Source organism: Dromiciops gliroides, chromosome 4 (assembly GCF_019393635.1).
Source record: "Dromiciops gliroides isolate mDroGli1 chromosome 4, mDroGli1.pri, whole genome shotgun sequence".
NCBI lineage: Eukaryota > Metazoa > Chordata > Mammalia > Microbiotheria > Microbiotheriidae > Dromiciops > Dromiciops gliroides.
The window spans coordinates 169,903,175-169,921,674 of NC_057864.1; the positions used below are offsets into that span (position 1 = coordinate 169,903,175).

Genomic DNA, 18,500 nt, shown 5'->3' on the forward strand with positions numbered 1-18,500 from the left:
GAGAGGTTCAAATCTTAGAGCCTTCCCAGAGAGACACCTCTAGTCAATGACTTAGATGTTTCTCTGCTAGAGCATCAAGGTGTTTATAATGAGCCCTGTCCTAGCTGACTCCTAAAATGACAATATCCCTAAAGCTTTATTTTTTCCATTCTACAAGTTGAGGCCACTAGTTTATATATTAGAGCAGGGAGAAGGAACCTAGTTATTATAGGGATCCCAGACACGGGGCTGGAAAGGCCCTTTCACCATCATTTTAGGCCAAACTCCCTCTTTTACATATGAGAAAACTGAGGCTCACCCGGGAGACTGACTGGACTTGCCTACAGTCACACAGGTCAGTTGCACGGTCAGCAGCCCCTTACTCTCTCCACTATATTACTTCCTGCCATAGTCAGTGTATTCAACTGGGGAGGTACACAGAGTTTCAAAACTGTCTCCTGGGGCTTATTTCTCCTGCTACTGTGAGGACAGGATGTCCACATCCCAACGAGGTGTTTGCCAACATCCCTCAGATCCACATCAAATATAATTTTCAAACCAATTAGCTCAAAAAGCATCCAAACCAAAGCGGAGCCTTCCACATTCTAATTACCAGGCCATCCCATTCAATTCCTAATGAGAGGAGAGACAAAGGCAGTATGGGCGTTAGGGTCTACTTCAAGAATTCTTTTTTTCCCTTAGAAAACAGATCCTGCTTTGTTCTGCTTAAAACACCAATTACTCCGCTCCCTCTAACATGCAAATAAGCTGAGGAGAGGGCAGGCAGTGGAGGCTCCCCGCCTGATCCACAGCAAGTTTGAATGAAGAGGGGGAAAAAAAGAGAGGGAGAGAGAGGGAAGCGGAGAGAAGGGGGAGAGAGGAGAGGAGAAGCAACTCTCTGGGGGCTTTCAATTCCAAGTACTTTGTACTCTGATAAGGCTCTTTTCAAAGGGCCTTTTGTATTATCTATAGCAGTTCTCATAAGCAGCAATTTTGCTATTATCCTCCCCCCCCAAAAATAGCGCATTTAAGGGACACAATATAAGCAAAGGAGAGTGAAAGTAGCCAACAATGGTGCTTACACATAGCTCCTACTTGTTACAAACACCCCACCAACACCATAACACGGGGAAACGAGCACGCTGTTACTGTACCATGGGGAAATGGAGCAGGATGGGAGAAAGATGATGATGGCACGGCATGGTGATGGGAGAAGATGATGCTTGCTGGATTGGAAGGAGTCCTTCACCTCCTCTCTGTGCCTTTATTTCTTCAGGTAGAAAATGAAGGAGCTCTCAAGTCCTGTCTGGCTCAAAATCTAAGAGCCTACAAATTCTACTACATTACCCAGTTCTGGAAGCAACAAGGAACCTTGGGGATGCCGGCTGCTGCCCAGAACTGAGAAAGGTACCCACGGGGGTGTGAGTGATGCGTCCGAAGCCTCTAACTTCTCTGGATGGGGCCTGTGAGTTTCTGCTTTTATTTGAAACAGCAAAATGGATAGTGCTGAACTCAGCCTCAGAAGACATTAAGTCCAAATCCCACAGCAGACACTTAGTAATTTTGTAACTCGGACCCTCTGGGCCTCACTTTACTTATCTTGAGGAAATGAGGGTGTTATACTTGATGGAAATTACATGTTAGACTTGATGACCTGGAAGATTCCTTCCTGGTGCCTTAAAACCTTTGCCCCTGGTTCCTAGTTGTCTCAGTCGTGATGGCTTTAAGGTTACTGCAGGTCGCTGGGATGCTGGTGGTCCAGGCCTTGAGGGCCTATGGCCCGGTCTGCCGCTAGCTCCATGGCAAGTGGAGGGGGCATCTCTTCTGATGAAGAGCAGGTTGCTGGTTTGGAGAGAGATTATGATGGCTGCAAGGAATGATTTGGATCCCTACAATATGCTGGTCTCAAAGGCAGCTCCAGGGACTAAGGAGGAGCCAGACCTGGTCCCTTCCATCACTGACAAGCAAATAGTGGGCTGTATCCGTGAAGAGGACAACAGTGTAGTCATCTGGTTCTGGCTTCACAAAGGCCAGACACAGTCTTGCCCTAACTGTGGAACCCATTACAAGCTGGTACCCCACCAGTTGAGCCCCTGAGCCCCTGAATTGGTTTACCTGAGATATGGTGTAATGTTTTCTTCCCTCCAATAAAAGATAAGCCGTTTCCCTGCCTCTCCCCTTTAAAAAAAAACAACAAAAAATCCTCTGCCCCTAACCTAAGAGAAATTTTACATGAATATGCTATGAATTTTTCTGCAACGTTCCCCTCCCATGATCTCCTTCCACCAAGGGCGCCCACCCTTGGCTCAGGAGTTCATTGAAGACCCATGTTCCACTACAAGAAACAAACACAAATCCTGGTCCAGAACTTCCACTCCATTCAGGAGCTCCTCTCATATACAGAAGCTAAACAGAAACACACATTAGGCAAGAAATCAAGTACATCATGAATTTATTCATGCACTAAACAAATATTCAATGGGCAATTAGGCAAGGCACCTTGTCAGGTGCTGGGAAGATACAAATCTAAATAAAACATTCTCTGCCCTCAGGTAGCTAACAGTCTGCTTGGAAAGATAATAAAGGCACAGAATTATCTAGAGTAAAAAGCAGTATGTGGCCAAAATGTCATTAACAGAGGGGACCAAGTACAGTAGCAATGAAAAAAGAAGGTATTGCTTGACTTTGGATGATTAAGGAAGGCTTGTCTTTTTTTTAAAAAAAAAAAAAAAGGTAGGGTTTAAGCTGAAATAGTGGCTAGCTGTTATATAGTACAGATTGACTCTGGGGCAGCTAGATGGCGCAGTGGATAGAGCACCGGCCCTGGAGTCAGGAGTACTTGAGTTCAAATCCAGCCTCAGACACTTAATACTTACTAGCTGTGTGACCCTGGGCAAGTCACTTAACCCCAATTGCCTCACTAAAAAAAATAAAAATAAAAAAAAAAGATTGACTCTGTGTGTGTGTGTGTGTGTGTGTGTGTGTAAGATGATACTAAGCGTACTTCCATAGAGAAAAAACAAAACCGAAAAATCTTTGGATGTTATCTCATTGATCCTCTCAACACCCTGTAACATTCGGGCTGTTATTATCCCCATTTAACATATACATGAAGAAACGGAGTCTGAAAGAGACTTGTAAGTGATTTGCCCAGGGTCCCAAAGTCAGTAAGAGTCTGAGGCTAGAATTGAACCCAAGTGTTTCTGAGTGTTCTATCTACGTTTCTGCTTAGATCTGTCCTGTCCATGGGGGTAGGAACCATTTCCCCATTTGGTTTTTGGGGTTTTTTTCAGCCAAAGGTTTTATTTAATAAATATTTGTTGGACTGAATTGACTTTGAAAGCTGGGCAGGACTGAGACCCATTGAGATTGAGGGTGGAGAGAGACATGACCTGAACCAAGGCAAGGAAGCTAGACAGTACAAGGAATGATTGGGGTTGTCCAAGGACAATGACCTTCCTTATGACCTTTGGGACCTTGAGTAAGCCACCAGACTTCCTCATCAATAAAATGGACTAGATAACCTTTGCTGTCATAAAAGAAAAACCACAATAAAACCTGAAAACAAACCTTGGTTTTTCTGCCCTGGTCTTTCCATAATCACACTCATTTTTCCTACATAGCACACCTCCCTTTTACTGTTTCTCAGGAACCAACCCCCTCCCAAATATCTGGAAACTTCTATGCTTGGCACATTCCAGGGTAGCAAAGGGCCAGGTCTCTAGTTGATTGGCAGTTCCGCAACCGTACCTTCCTCAGGTGTGAGAACAAATCAGACCCTCTTGAATCAGACCTCATCCTTTCCAGTCAAACATCTGCAATAACTCTCATGGTTTTACTTCCTGAATTTACCTGATGGACTGACCAAGAAGAATTAATAAACTATGGTATATTTCTCCCAGTTGTGGTTTTGGGACCAACCTTGGACCAGCCCAGGTTATATCCCTTCCCAGATGTATTTTAGTGCATTAATCCCAGCCCTTGGGTGTGAGAGGTTGGCAGCCTACCCTACTTTGGAGATGTTTGTCAAGGCCACATTAGGAGAGGATAGGGAAGGTGGGGAACCACCATTTGGACTTGTGTCCATCCTGGTGCCAGGGTAAAGATACAAAGTCAAAGGACCTGGGCTACAGACCTAGCTCAGCTACTGACCTTGTATGGAACCTTGGAAAAGCCATTACCCTTCTCTGGACCTCAGGATCTTCACAGGGAATTGATGAATGAGCACTTCCCATGAGCCAGGAACCATGCTAAGTCCTGGGGGTACAAGAAAAGCAAGCAAGACAGCCCCTACCCTTAAGAAGCTCACATCCCAGCGGAGGAAGACAACATGCAAGTGGAGCTGTGGTTTGGAAAGGACTAGGACATTGTGTGAAGACCTGATTCCAGGTAAGAAAGGACAAAAAAAAAAATGGCTCTCAGATTCCAAGGTCCAAAGAACAGAGTCCGAGTTCCACTGGGAGAGGGGATGAGGAAGGAAGACAGTGGCATGGCTTGAAAATGGTAGAGAAGTGATGTAGAAACCTGGTTCCACATAAAATTTCTTATCCTGGGACTACAGACCCAGAACTAGAAGGGACCTCAATGGTCACTGAGGGCCAACCCACTCTAGAAGCCCAGAATAAGAAACAGATCATTCCTTTTTTTTTGGTACTGCCATTAATTGTTTAATCCTTCCTTGGTTTGGGCTGCCTCCCTATAACTTCCATCCACACATTGGCACCACCTCTGCTCTCTGGAGCCACACAGCCTTAATGAGGAGGCAATGTGCCACTGGGGAGAGGGCACTTAGAATCACAAGACCTGGGGTCGAGACCATGTAGCTTAGCGCAAGATTGAGTCTGTTCCTGGAAAACAAAAACTGAAGCATAATTCTCTCATCTTGGTCAAGAAGTGGAGAAGTCTTGGTGCAGGACCCTACATATACTTTCATGCCTATGGGGCTAAAACTGTTTTTCTCTACTACGGTGGGGAAAGTGGTCTATTTGGAAATGCCTGTGGTATAAAAACAGAAGGCACCAGTAAAAATTCACAAAATAAACATAGCCTGCAATGAGAAAGAAAGAGCACTGAACTTGGAATTCAAGACAGTTTGGGTCAAGCTTGACACTTACCTTGCTGAGCCTCAGTTTCCTCAGCTATAAAATGAGGATAAGAAGATTTACACTATTTGCCTCGTCGTATTGCTGGGAGGAAAGCTGTCTGGAGATCTCAAAAGTGCTACATAAATCTGAGTTATTCTTGTTAAGTAAGAAATCTGGGGCTGCTTCAAAATTTTTGTTTTTTTTAAAAAAGGTAGGGAGAATGGCTGCTTCCATGAAACCCTTGGAATGCTGGTTGGCCATCCAGGATAATCCTGAATCAACTGGAAGGACAATGACCTAGATCTGCAGTCAGCCTAGAAGCTGCCGGATGCCTAGGATTCGAATGAACCGCTCAGCTCAACCCAGGCTGGGGAGAAGCCTGCCCCATATCCAGACACACACTCTGCCTGATCGACAGCTCCCAGGAATACCCTATAATCTGCATTTATGCCATTTGTCTATTTGATATCTAAAATACAGATATTTGCATCATTTATTTAAACGTTCATGAATTTTCCTAAAAGCCACAAAGAGAAATATCTGATCTCCCTTCCCCCCCACCCCGCTTCTTTAAAAGCTTCCAAACCTAAGCATGGCACCCGTGACATGCCAAATTGATCTGTACAGTCTCTTCAGAGCGCTGTTGTTTTAAGCACAAATAAAAACCTTCCAAGGTCAAAGGGAGAACCTGGCAGCTGGGTCCCCCTTTTCATATCTTCTGATCTTCTGGAGGTGACAGACAGCAGAGGGTTGGTTGGGGGAGGTTGAGGAGGGGGAGAGTACATCAGGAAAAAAGAGTAGAAAGTCGTGGTTTCACTACACACCCCTCATTATCTGCTTCATGTTACCCAAACAAAAACCACAATGAGGGATGGGGGAGGGAAGTTAGGTCAAAAAATATAAGGAAAAGAAGTTTAGGTAACAGTTAAAATCATGAGGCTTCAGGGGATGAACAGGGTCCTGAGGGATCAGGGAAACATCTTGAGGAAATTGGGGGGGGGAGGGTTGATATCCCTCAAACCTAGAGTAACTGTTTTTGTTTAGTCACTTTTGACTCTGTGACCCCATTTGTGGTTTTCTTGGCAAAGACACTGGAGTAGTTCTTGCCATTTCCTTTTCCAGTTCATTTGACAGATGAGGAAATGAGACAAACAGGGTAAGTGACTTGCCCAGGGTCACACAGCTAGTAAGTATCTCAGGCCACATTTGAACTCAGTTCCTCTTAACTCCATACCTAGCACTCTCCTCTGCAATGCCAATCTGGCCTTAGAGTGCCAACAGAAAGACCATCTGCTCCCTAGAGCTTCATCATCATGGGTTGTGACTGGCCAACTTATTTTTGTACTGGATTGAGACTCAAAGAACCTGGGTTCAAATCCTGACTCCTCTATAACCTGTAAGAAGCTGGTCAAATAACTAACCTTCCCTGGGTTTTAGCTTCTCTCCTCTGTAAAATGGTAGTGAAAGGAAGTGTTTGGACCAGGAGGCCTCTACAATTCCTCTCTATGCCAAGTGACTGTGATTTCATTTACACTGTTAGGAATACCTAATAAAGAAGAGCAGTCTTGCCACCTACACTGAACACATAATAAATCAGACAGGGCCTGGCCTGATAGTGGAGGCTTTCTTTCTGCTTATTTTGTAGCGGGTACTCGATTGGGAGGCAGCAAACCTAGAGGGAAAGCAAAGCTCTCCTTAGCTGCTGTCTAACTATGGGCAAATCACTTTCTCTCTCTCTGAACATCCTTTTCTTCACCTGTAGAATGGGGGTGATGATACTACATCAACTCACCTCCAGACACACATCTCCCCTCTGCAACTGTTTCCTCACCACCACTACCACCAAAAGCAAAACAAAACAACAGCACGAAGGTTTGGTTAGTTTGGACCCCAAGTGGGTTGACTCTTTATTCTCCCCACCATCCATCATGGTAATGGAAATTTAGAAGGTTCTTTCTCTCTGAAGATGCTGAAAGAACTGGAGATGATCTGGAGTAGACAAGGCCTCAGATCATTATCTTTATGGAGAAGTTGGCACTTTCAGATTAAAACATGTACTTTCAAGAAATAGTGGCTTTGGGGGCAGCTAGGTGGCGCCGTGGATAGAGCACCGGCCCTGGAGTCAGGAGGACCTGAGTTCGAATCCGACCTCAGACACTTAACACTTACTAGCTGTGTGACCCTGGGCAAGTCACTTAACCCCAATTGCCTCACTTAAAAAAAAAAAAAGAAATAGTGGCTTTTAAGAGACTTAAATAAGCTAAAGGGGGCAGGAAATATGGGGTAAAGGGATCAATTGGGAGAGAAATAGAGGAAAGGGAAAAAAGACTCTGCCAGCTGTGATCCTGTGATGGCTAAACCACTTTGATGAGATATTTAAACTATTATTATTTAAGGGATACAGTTTAAAATAGGGCAGCTAGGTGGCCCAATGGATAGAGCACTGGGTTTGGAATCAAGAAGACTCATCTTCCTGAGTTCAAATCTGGTCTCAGACACTACAGGCTGTGTAACTAGGCAAGTCACTTAACCTTGTTTGCCTCACTTTCCTCTTCTGTAAAATAAGCTGCTAACCACCCTCACCCCAAATATCACACACACACCCTTGCAGTTTTAGCAGAAAGCCAGAGGATCAGGATGAGAGCCCTGTTTCTGTCATTTGTTTACCTGCATAATCTTGGGGAAGTCACTTCTCACCTCTGAGCCTCCATTTCTTCCCCTGTAGAATGAATGGTTTTCACTGGATGGCCTCTGAGGTCCCATCCAACTCTAAATCTATGTCCTAGATAACATGCCTGTCCCAACAAGGTCTTTATAAAGACAAGGTCAAGGCCATGTCTGCAATGGCTGGGAGATGCAAAACCACAGCAGTAAGGAGATGTCTGGAGTGATTAGGGACTTTTGGCATCTTTCACATCCTAACATACAGGGCTAACCAAAATGGCAATGTTGTGTTTCCAAACCAGCTCTTCATTTGGTATTTTACTCTGATCGATTTCTAATCTGATCCGAAAAGGGAACCAAATGAGTTTATCAAAGAACAAGGGTTGTGACATATCGATGCACCATTCTTTGAACTGGATGGATGCAGGTGGGGCTGCTAGCTCATCATACACCCAGACTCCCAAGCTCTGGCACTGACAACTCTTGTTGGTTGCCAAGTTAGCAAACATAACCAGAATGCTCGCCAGGGAATCTCAATTCTCCTGAGCATGGGCCGCTGAGCAACTGCAGCAAAGTATTCTGAGGATTGAGCTAGCCCGACTCTTGGGAATACCAAGCCACAGGCAGGAGTCAGAAGAAATAAAAGAGACCAAAGAGATCAAAGACTGAGGCAAAGGACTCACATGCACAAAAATATTTAGAACAACTTTTTTTTTTTGTTATAACAAAGAACTGGAAGCCTGGGGCAGAGGGTACCCCTCCGTCAGTTGTGGAATGGCTGAATGAATGATGGCATGTGAAGTGGAATACTAGGGTGCTAAGAGAAGGATGAAGGTTTCAGAGAAATGTGGGAAGACTTGTATGAACTGATGCAGAGTGAAGTAAAAAGACCAGAGGAACAGTTTATACAATAACATTAGAAAGGCAAATTGAAAGACTTCAAACCTTGGATCAATGCAATAACCAACCACAATTACAGAAGACCTATAACAAACCATGCTTACCACCTCCTGACAAGAAGGTGATAGGTCAAAATGCAGAATGAGGCATATTTCTGGCTGTAGCTGATGCAAACAATTTGTTTTGCTTAATTATATATACTGGCTACAAGTGTTTTTCTTTTTTAGCTTTCCTCCCCCACTCCCACCCTCCAGCCCCAAAGGACTGAAAGTACAGATTTTTTTGTTAATTGAAAAAAAAAATTTTAATAGAAGGGAGGGAAAAACATAAGAGATTAACAGGGCGTATAGGAGGGAGGAATAAAATGCCAGCACTTCTCTGAAGGAAGTATATTATCAGCTTTAATAGGCTGGAAGAGTGGTCACCAGTACAGGCAAAGCTTGTACCATTAAAAAGACCATAAGTGAGGCAATTGGGGTTAAGTGACTTGCCCAGGGTCACACAGCTAGTAAGTGTTAGTAAGTGTTAAGTGTCTGAGGCCGGATTTGAACTCAGGTACTCCTGACTCCAGGGCTGGTGCTCTATCCACTGTGCCATCTAGCTGCCCCTGGGGCATAATTTTAAATGGCTTTACCCCTAGAAGAATCTCTGGGGTCCATTCTAGATATCAGCCCTAGAAAAAGCATGAGATCTCTTTGGAGGTAGCAGTATTCATTGAAAGAGTCTACTGACAGCCTCCAGTTCTTAGCAGAGCATTTAAACCATCTCCCAATTCAGATTAGAGAAGATAAAACAGCCAAGATAAGGCTTAATCATAGGATCTCCAAGTTGAAAGGGACCTTAGAAGTCAACTAGTTCAACCCACGTCTAAAGAGGAAACCTTCTTACCTGAACTCAATCCAACATTTATTAAAAGCCTATGATGTGGGGGCAGCTAGATAGCACAGTGGATAAAGCACCGGCCCTGGAGTCAGGAGTACCTGAGTTCAAATCCGGCCTCAGACACTTGACACTTACTAGCTGTGTGATCCTGGGCAAGTCACTTAACCCCCATTGCCCTGCAAAAAAAAAAACAACAAAAAAACAAAAAACTCCAAAACAAACAAAAAAAAAACTATAAAAGCCTATGATATGCCAGCACCTAAACTGAGTGCAGAGGATAGGAAAATCAAAAAGTCTGGCAAGAAAGCTTGCATTCTAGCTTTTCAAACATAAGACTATTTTCCATCTTTCATGAAGACCATGGGAGCACAGATTCAGAGCTGGAAGGGAACTGAGAAGTGGTTGTCTATTCCAACACCCCCATTCTACCGGTGATGATGAAAACAAGCCCCAGAAGGGCTAAGCAGTTTTCCTAAGATCACATAGGAATCAAGCAGCAGAGCTGGGGATTTGAACCCAGGTCCTTTAACCTCAAATTCAATGGGGTGTTTTGGGGTGGTTTTTTTTTTGCTGTATCTTACAAGAAAAAAAAATCAACATGATTTAAAAAAGAATTTACTATCAGGATATGACTGATAAATAATGAATTCAATGACTGACAGGATGCAAGAGTTGCCCAGGAGGTCTTCAAACTCAGGCCACATTCTCTTCTCTCTGGGACAATTTAAAGTGTGGTCCTGCCTGACTACAGAGGGATGCAGACCTCTCTAGGTCACCATGCTGGAAGATGACTTCTCAAAATCTTTTAGTCCAAAGATTTCATGTTCATAGTACTTGGGTGATGGGACGTCGTGATGGTGACCTTTGCCATTCATTACCAAAGTGGTGTTGGTGGGAGATCTCAGCTACCTTAAACTCCGGGTGGCAAGTTGATGAAAAGGGGGGGCACCTAAAAAGGGATACTGACTAAAAGGAAACCAAGTTAAGAGATAAGCCCCTGGACACAGAAAGCACTGATAAAGTTAACATGCAATGCAGGATAATAAAAATAAAAATAAATCAAAGCAGTTTTGGCAGTGGGGCTAATAGACAAAAATTATGCTTATTACAAATCAAGCACAGGAACAAAGGATAACTACAGGGCACAGTTGAAGATAGATACATAGATACATAGATACATAGATAGATAGATAGATAGATAGATAGATAGATAGATAGATAGATAGATAGATAGATAGATTGATTCCCAGGCTCAAGGCTTCCTGCATTAATTGCCATTAGATTCATAGCCTGCGTCTCCAACCAGCTTGTTTTTATTCCCAGCCCATTCAATTCAAGGAGGAATTTTAATGGGTTCTTGGGAGTGTGGCTCCAAAGAGCGTTGCCAGCTGCCTATACCCACCAATGGAGTGACCCGACTGGCCCCACCCTTTCACATTCTCCTTCAGTCTCCTCCACTGCCAGCCCTTCACAGGTGAACCTGGGAGGCAGACAATCTGTAATCTCAACCTGCTCCGGCACCAAGAGACCCCCCTAGGGCTCTTTCAATTTACAGTGCTGCTCTCTTTCATTTGACCACTGTCAAAAGGGAGCAAGGATGCAAGAAAACAATTGCTGCCTCCCCTGAGTGTGGACAGACTCAAAACTGTGCTCCACAATCCTTTCTCCTTCTTCAAGGTGCTCTGGATTCTGTGAAGCTAAAAAGTGGAAGTTTACTCTCTCCCCACAGCTGCTTTTTGTTGTTGCTGATGTTCAGTTGTTTCAGTCATGGTCCTACTCTTTGTGACCCCATTTGAGGTCTTCTTGGCAAAGATACTGGAATGGTTTGCCATTTCCTTCTCCAGCTCATCTGACAGGTGAGGAAACTGAGGCAAACAGGGTTAAGGGACTTGCCCAGGGTGACATCACTAATATGTGTCTGAGGTTAGATTTAAACTCGGGAAGATAAGGCTTCCTGACTTCAAGTCCAGCACTCTATCCATTGTGCCACCTAGCTGCTCTTTTCTCCCCATATTACAGATAGGGAAATTGAGACATGGCATTGGGAAGTGATTTGTTCAAGACAATACAGACTAGTGGGGGTGGAATTAGTACCCAGATCTTTAATTCCCAGTCCCTAAACCTTGAACTCACAGTCTCTCAGACATACAACTTCCACTGAAATACTTAAGTGGGGAAGCTTCGTAAATTATTCATGCGATAATCTGTGACTGTAAAAGAAAGCATACTATACACATTCAAATCACAAGAAGCAGGACTAAGGGATTCTAGATCCAGAGGCCCTGAGCTCACTTCTCTATCCATCTCCATTGCACAATGAGACTATAAGACACATTTTTAACATCTTACTCAAGTCTGGTCTAGCTCTTCAGATTCTCCTGGGATTCCATAATTGGGTACTCCAATTTCTATTTATTTTATGGGTCAGAATCCTCTCCATACCATTGCTCATGGGCCCCCACTAATGTGTTTTTCACTTTTACCAGGAAGCCACAGGAAATGTTTATAATAAAGGTATTTAATTAAATAGCAATGTATATAGTAAATATACCACAGCTCCACTAAAACCTTGATCTTACCCAATAACGCATAGAGTGGGGAAGACTGGACCTTTACAAGGACTGTGCATATGGTGTGGTCTTGGTCTGTCCCAGGTTTTCTAACAACAGCAGGGGAGTGAGGTGGTGGGGTGTAGTGGAAAGAACATTGTCCGGAGACATAGGTTATAGCTCCACTTAGAACTCTCAATGCCAAACTGACCAGAAGGTGTATGGTATGGAATTTGATACTTCACACCCCCAGGCCTCCCTCTTGCTCATCCGTAAAAGACAAGGACTAAACAGCATGATTTCTGAAGACCCCTTCAAGATGGTTTAATATTTTTATCTGAGTGCAGACACGAGAAAGATTATGTCAGTGAAGGAAGAACCTTAAATACTGACTCTTTGGGAGTATCACAGTTATCAAAGCAAATTCCAAGACCTTCAATTACCCCCACACCCTTCTAAATCCCATTAAAAAAAGATATATCTTGTGTGTCCAAGTATTAGAAGCAGCACCATGGAGTAAAATGTGAAGGGAGAGGGAGTAACAAGAAGTGGCTCTGACACGTCATTTGAAAAAGTAGCATGAACCCACACCTGTAGCGGACCTCATGGGCTATCCATTCAATATGGCATACTATCTCAAAAACAAAGGAGGAATGTGAGTGTCTTTTGACACCTCCCCCACCCCCGTTCTTTAACTCCAGAGCCAGTGTCCTATTTAATGCACCATGATGACATCTCAACCAAATAGATGTGTGACGTGTAGCCCATCTCAAACTGGCTAAGCATCAATTTATTTATCTACAAAATGGAGTCATTAACCTATATCACATGGTGGTTGTGGGAAAAGCAGTTTTGTAAACCATTAGGTACAAGAGTGGTGACAATAATAATACTGCTTATAACAATATCTAGCACTTACATGGAGCGTTAGGGTTTGCAAAGCATTTAACAAATATTTCTGGTAATTTTTTGTTGTTAATGCATGTTTCTGTAGCACCTGATGACATAACAGTCCAATGACAGCCCCTGGAGAGCAGGATACGCAGTACCACCAACATGTGAAATTAATCCTTAAATCCCAAAAAGAAAGACCTCATGCACACTCAGAGGTTCTGGATTCATTTGTCTGTCCTGATCATAAACTGCTGGTCTCTAGGAGGTTTGTCGGAGTCTCGCCAATTCCATTCTCATTTATCCAGTTTGTGGCTTATCCACAGCAAAGCCATTGCAATCTGCTCTTCTGCTGTCCTTGCTCTGACAAGTCAACTCCCTCCGGTTACTCTGGATGCACATTCTTTGAAACCTCAATCCTTAAGGAGACATGTTGACTCCAGGGAAGATGAGAGAAAAGTCATCAGTCAGAGGATGAGCTCTGCTCCTAGCCCAGAGGTGCCCAGTTGGGAAGTAGGAGGGCACAAACTAGACAGCAGGTCTTCCTATGGTGCCTTTATTATTTAGCTAGAAGAGGATCCAGACATACTTTAAGACCGCACAAGAAGTTTCCAAGCAGAGGTTAAATTACCACTTGTTGGAGATAGTGTATAACATATTCTTGGTTAGGTAGGGATGGGATAAGATGGCAGCTGATGTCCCTTCTGACTCCAGATTATAAGTCCACTCATGTATAAAAACACATTCCCCAAGGCCAACCATAAATATTTTTAGATTATCCACATATACCTCTATTTAGACAGGTGACATAGTACACATAGAGCCAGATCTGGAGTCAGGCAGACTCACCTTCCTGAGTTCAAATCTGACCTCAGACATTTACTGGCTGTGTGACCCTGAGCAAGTCACTTAACCCTGATTGCCTCAGTTTCTTCATCTGTAAAATGAGCTGGAGAGGGAAATGGCAAACCAGTTCAGTATCTTTGCCAAGAAAACCCCAAATGGGGTCACAAAGAGTAAGACACGACTGAAAATGACTGAACAACATACCTTTATTTCTCTAATTAACACCTAAGAAGGAGAAAAATGAGTGCTTCCAAACCCAGGACATTTAGCTTTTCTAATCCCTCCTCTACATTTCTCATCTTCTCACTCCTTACATACACATACTTGACAGTCTTCAATCCAGTGCCACTAGAGCCTCTTTGCTGGCCATCCGTAAACTAGACGCTCCACCTCTCTGGCACTTTTGACTATCCACTATGCCCAGAACATTCTCCCTCCTCTTCCCTGCCTCCTGGCTTCTGTCAAGTCCCAGCTAAAAATCTCACCTTCTACAGGAAGCCTTTCCCAATCTCCCTTCATTTTAGTGCCTTTCTGTTGCTTATTTCCTGTTCGTCTATATGTCTATATTTCCATATGTCTCCCTGATTAGACCATAAGCTCCTTGAGGGCAGAGCCTGGTTTTTGCCTCTTTTTGCATCCCCAGAACTTAGTATAGTGTCTGATCCATAGTAGACACTCGATAAATGTTCAGTAAGTGGCTCCGATTTACCTTTCTGCACTGATTCCAAATGATTTGCCCCATTTGTTTATTATTTTTATTATCTATATTTATTTATTATTATTTGCCCCTTACTCTTATGCTTCAGCCAAAGGAGCCTACTTGCTGTTACCGATACAAGCCATTTTTGTCCCCGTCAGAATAGACCATTGCCACAGCTCACTGCCATTGCCCATTGCTCTCCTTTCTCGCCGTGGCCTCGAGGAATCCCTAGTTTCCTTTGAGACTCAGTTCAGGGGCCCCCTTCTCCAGGAAGTCTTTTCTGAGTCTCATAGCTGTTAATGTTTCCTCCTCCTGAAATTACTTTTCATTTATTGAATATACAACTTGTACTTACTTCTTCGTGTTTCTCTCTATTAGAATGAAAGGTCCTTGAGGGTATAAAATCATCTTTCTCTCCCTGGTGCCTAGGTAAAGTACCTGGCCCACAGACAGCCATGGAATAGATCAATGTTTGTTGCACTGCATTTGCACCATCTTATTTATGCCTCCTCCTGCCTCTTTCTTTGCCCCATTTTGGAAAGCCATGACAGGGGGAGGAGGGTAGAGACGCGCTGTACTGTAACACATCCCTAAACCAAGACCTACAGTCAAGAGCAATTTTGACTATGCAAGCGTGGGGTTCCTCTTTAGAGGATACGCTGCCTGGAAACTCTACTGTCCGTACTTTGAAGTTATTATTCCACCACAAACAGGAACTATATTTAGCCCTTTTTCCATGGAGGCGCCACGTCCAAAAGGCCACCAAGCTCAGTGACACACAAAGGTTAAATGAGGCTGCCTGACCAAAGGGATCTCGCACATGCCAGTCGCAGGCCAGCTCTGCCTGTTAAAGTGCTGCTTCTAATTTTGTAGACGGGCTTGAAAATTCATGGAAGGGCAGGCCAGTGATCCCAGCTCCCCTCCCCGCCCTGCCGCCTCGATGTCCTCTCTGCAAAATTATGTAATGTGGCCAAAAAGGGGCTTAATTTGATTTTATTTTAAACCCAGGTGGCTGGTTCCACTTTTCACAGGCAAGCTCAGGGTTAGGAGCTGTGGCTGAGCAGAAGAGAAGAGATGGGGGTGAGCAGGAGATAAGATTGGAGGGAGGAAAGGAAAGCTGGACAAATCATTTTTCATCAACTTACATAAATAAAAGTCTTTGAGGAAAGAGTCAGGAGCCCTGGAAGCCACCACACACCCTGCCCCCACATAACCCCACCCAGCTGTGCAGCCCACCCACCCAGATAGGGAAGCAGTGACATATAGCCTGGTTCCCATTTACCTTAATGGGAGTTTATATATACCTCCCACACAGGGGTATTGTTAGAAAGAGTCAGATAATTTATTGTTGAGTGCTCCAAGCCTAGAGAGGCAGGAATGTCCCTCTGAGAATGGAAAATACTGCCATTCACCTTGGGGGGGAGGGGGGGTTAACGTATTTATTTATTAAGATAAAACCAAGGATATTGTTATTTCCAAATGGAGCTGAAGGTGCAAAAATAAACAAAGCCCTTCTAAGTCCATTGGGCAAAGTGACACCGGTATTCTAACATGAGAGATTCAGGTTAAGTATACTATGGCCTCGAGCAACTCAGTTGACCTCTCCGGGCCTCACTTTCCCCCGTCTGTAAAATAAGGGAGCTGCACTTGAGATGATCTCAAGGTTGACTCTAAAGACTAGGAAATCCATGAGCAATCTCTATATTAAGTAACTCCAATTCCCCAAGGCTCTCCAGCTGTCTCCTCATCCTTTATAAATAGAAAGAACCTACAGCCAAATCCTGATCATCTGTACCAATGGCCTTGATGCAGGGAATCCAAGAATCATTTCTATACAGCTGAAAGGAATTGATTGGCAGTGTGCAAAGCAGGAGATTCAGAATCTGGAAGACTTGCGTTCAAATCCTACCTAAGTCGCTTAATAACTGTCCATGTGCATGGAATTTAACCTCTCTCAGCCCTCAGTTTCTATATCTGTAATATGGGTGTAATAATAACACCTCACAGGGTTGTTGTGAAGATCAAATGATATGTCTATAAAGCATTCAGTAAACCTTAAATGGCTATATAAATTATTATAAAACCAGCTAGGTGGTCCAGTGGATAAGGTGCTAGACCTGGAGTGAGGAGGGCATGAGTTCAAATCTGATCTCATATACTTCCAAGCTGTGTGATGCTGGGCAAGGTACTTAACTTCTGTCTGCCTCAGTTTCTTCATCTGTAACATAGGGTATAATAAGAGCACTTGCCTCCCAGAATTGTTGTGAGGAGCACATAAGATAATATTTGCAAAATGCTTTGCATGTCTTTAAGCACTATAAGAGTATTAGCTCTTTTAGCTAATAAGGCCTCTCCCCCCACCAACAAATTTACCCTCTCTGTTCAAGGTGGTATGGTGCAGAATAAAGATCATAGGGCTTGGAGTCAGAGGACCTTAGTCAAAATCTCAACCCTACAAGCTAGTTACAAGTATGACCTTAAGGGAGTCCCTTAACCTATTGGGGGCCTCTATTTCCTCATTCATAAAATGGGAAGATTGGATTCTGTGGCTTCTTGGGTCCCTTCTAGCTCACAAGCTATGCTCACATAGCTTCCTTAGGCTAACAGAATGAGTCTGTATTCTTTGCACTCGTAACAACTCAATTTTCTGTGTCTTTTCGAGGTTTCCTAACAACTTCCCAGTAATTGACAGCCCCAGTGTCCAGTGGGCAGTGAGCCAAGCTGAGATTAAAATTTTGATGCAGATAACTAAAGGCCAGCTTGACCCCTGCTGGATTCCCCACCATCTCCTGGAGTAGTTTGTTTCTGAACCAATAAAAATCGCATTTGGGAGAAATATGAGGGTATTGAAGCTTGAAAGTCCCAGAATTTCAGAGGTTGAGAAGGGGCCTCACCTAGTGCTGGGAAAAGACCCTGAATCACTTACATGAAGCAAGGAAGGGAAGGACTCATAAACGTAATGGAATATTATTGCATCATAGGAAATGATGAGGCAGAGTAGAGTTGAGGATGACAAGTCAGAAAGAACTTAGGCTCAAATGCCATCTCTGAGACATACTGGCTAAGTGACCCCGGGCAAGTCACAACCTCCAACTGCCCCCAGGCAACTTCTTATCCATTGCAAAACAGCTATCTACTTGCACTAGAAGAAGGATTTGCCAGGTTCGGAATTCTCTGTATCAGGGGTTAGCATGTTGTCACCTATTTTTGTCTAACTGTTAAAAATACATTTTTCTTTTACATTTTAAAATATAATAACTATTTTAAAATGTAAAAATCATTCTAAGCTCATGGGCTGGGCCACTTTGCCAATCCCACTCTATACCAATGAAACCACAAGTCTAGTCCAAAAGAAAAAAGAAAGAAAGAAAACGAAAAGAAAATTAATATGAATATGAATATGAAAAAAGGATGGGAATGTTCACAATTGTTGTGCACTATGAATAAGCAGAACCTATATATACACACACACATATATATGGAAAGAAAGAAAGAAAGGCTAGACAATAGAAATAGAAAAAACAACCCATAAATCAGAATGCTTTGCAGAGGTGGGTGACTCCAGATATGATATGCTGCACAGACTGACTGTCAGACTTGATTGTTACTTTGGATAGCTTTACTAAATTTTGTTTTCCCTCTTTCTTTTCTATTCTTTGTCACAAGAGATGGTTCTATGGGTAGCAGGGGATTTACTTGGAAATTAAGGTGATGAAAAAACAAAAAAATATCCCTGATATTTTTAAAGGCAATGAAACTGGGGAAGTGTCTGTCAGCTCGCCAATGGGACAAAGCTCGGCAGTGGCTCTTCTAAGCCTGACTCAGAAACAGGTCAAACTGAGGTTACCAACCACAACTGTACAGCTGACTTGACAGGTCAGCGACTACTTGGGTCCACTTTTCCCTTCCCAAATGTTTCCTCTAAAATTCTCAGTGACTTTTCTATACTCCTATTGAAATAGCCCCCAAAATAGCTCCTACATAGACACCTCCCTTTACAGGTGA

General features: G+C 43.4%; 1 protein-coding gene and 1 pseudogene across 20 annotated transcripts in view; one reads left to right on the plus strand and one right to left on the minus strand.

Annotated features, from left to right (window-relative positions):
• Positions 1-18,500, minus strand: part of MSI2 (musashi RNA binding protein 2) — a 561,091-nt gene that overhangs the window by 439,624 nt on the left and 102,967 nt on the right. The gene's annotated exons all lie outside the window — the stretch shown is intronic.
• LOC122753423 lies at positions 1,688-2,076 on the plus strand (annotated as a pseudogene).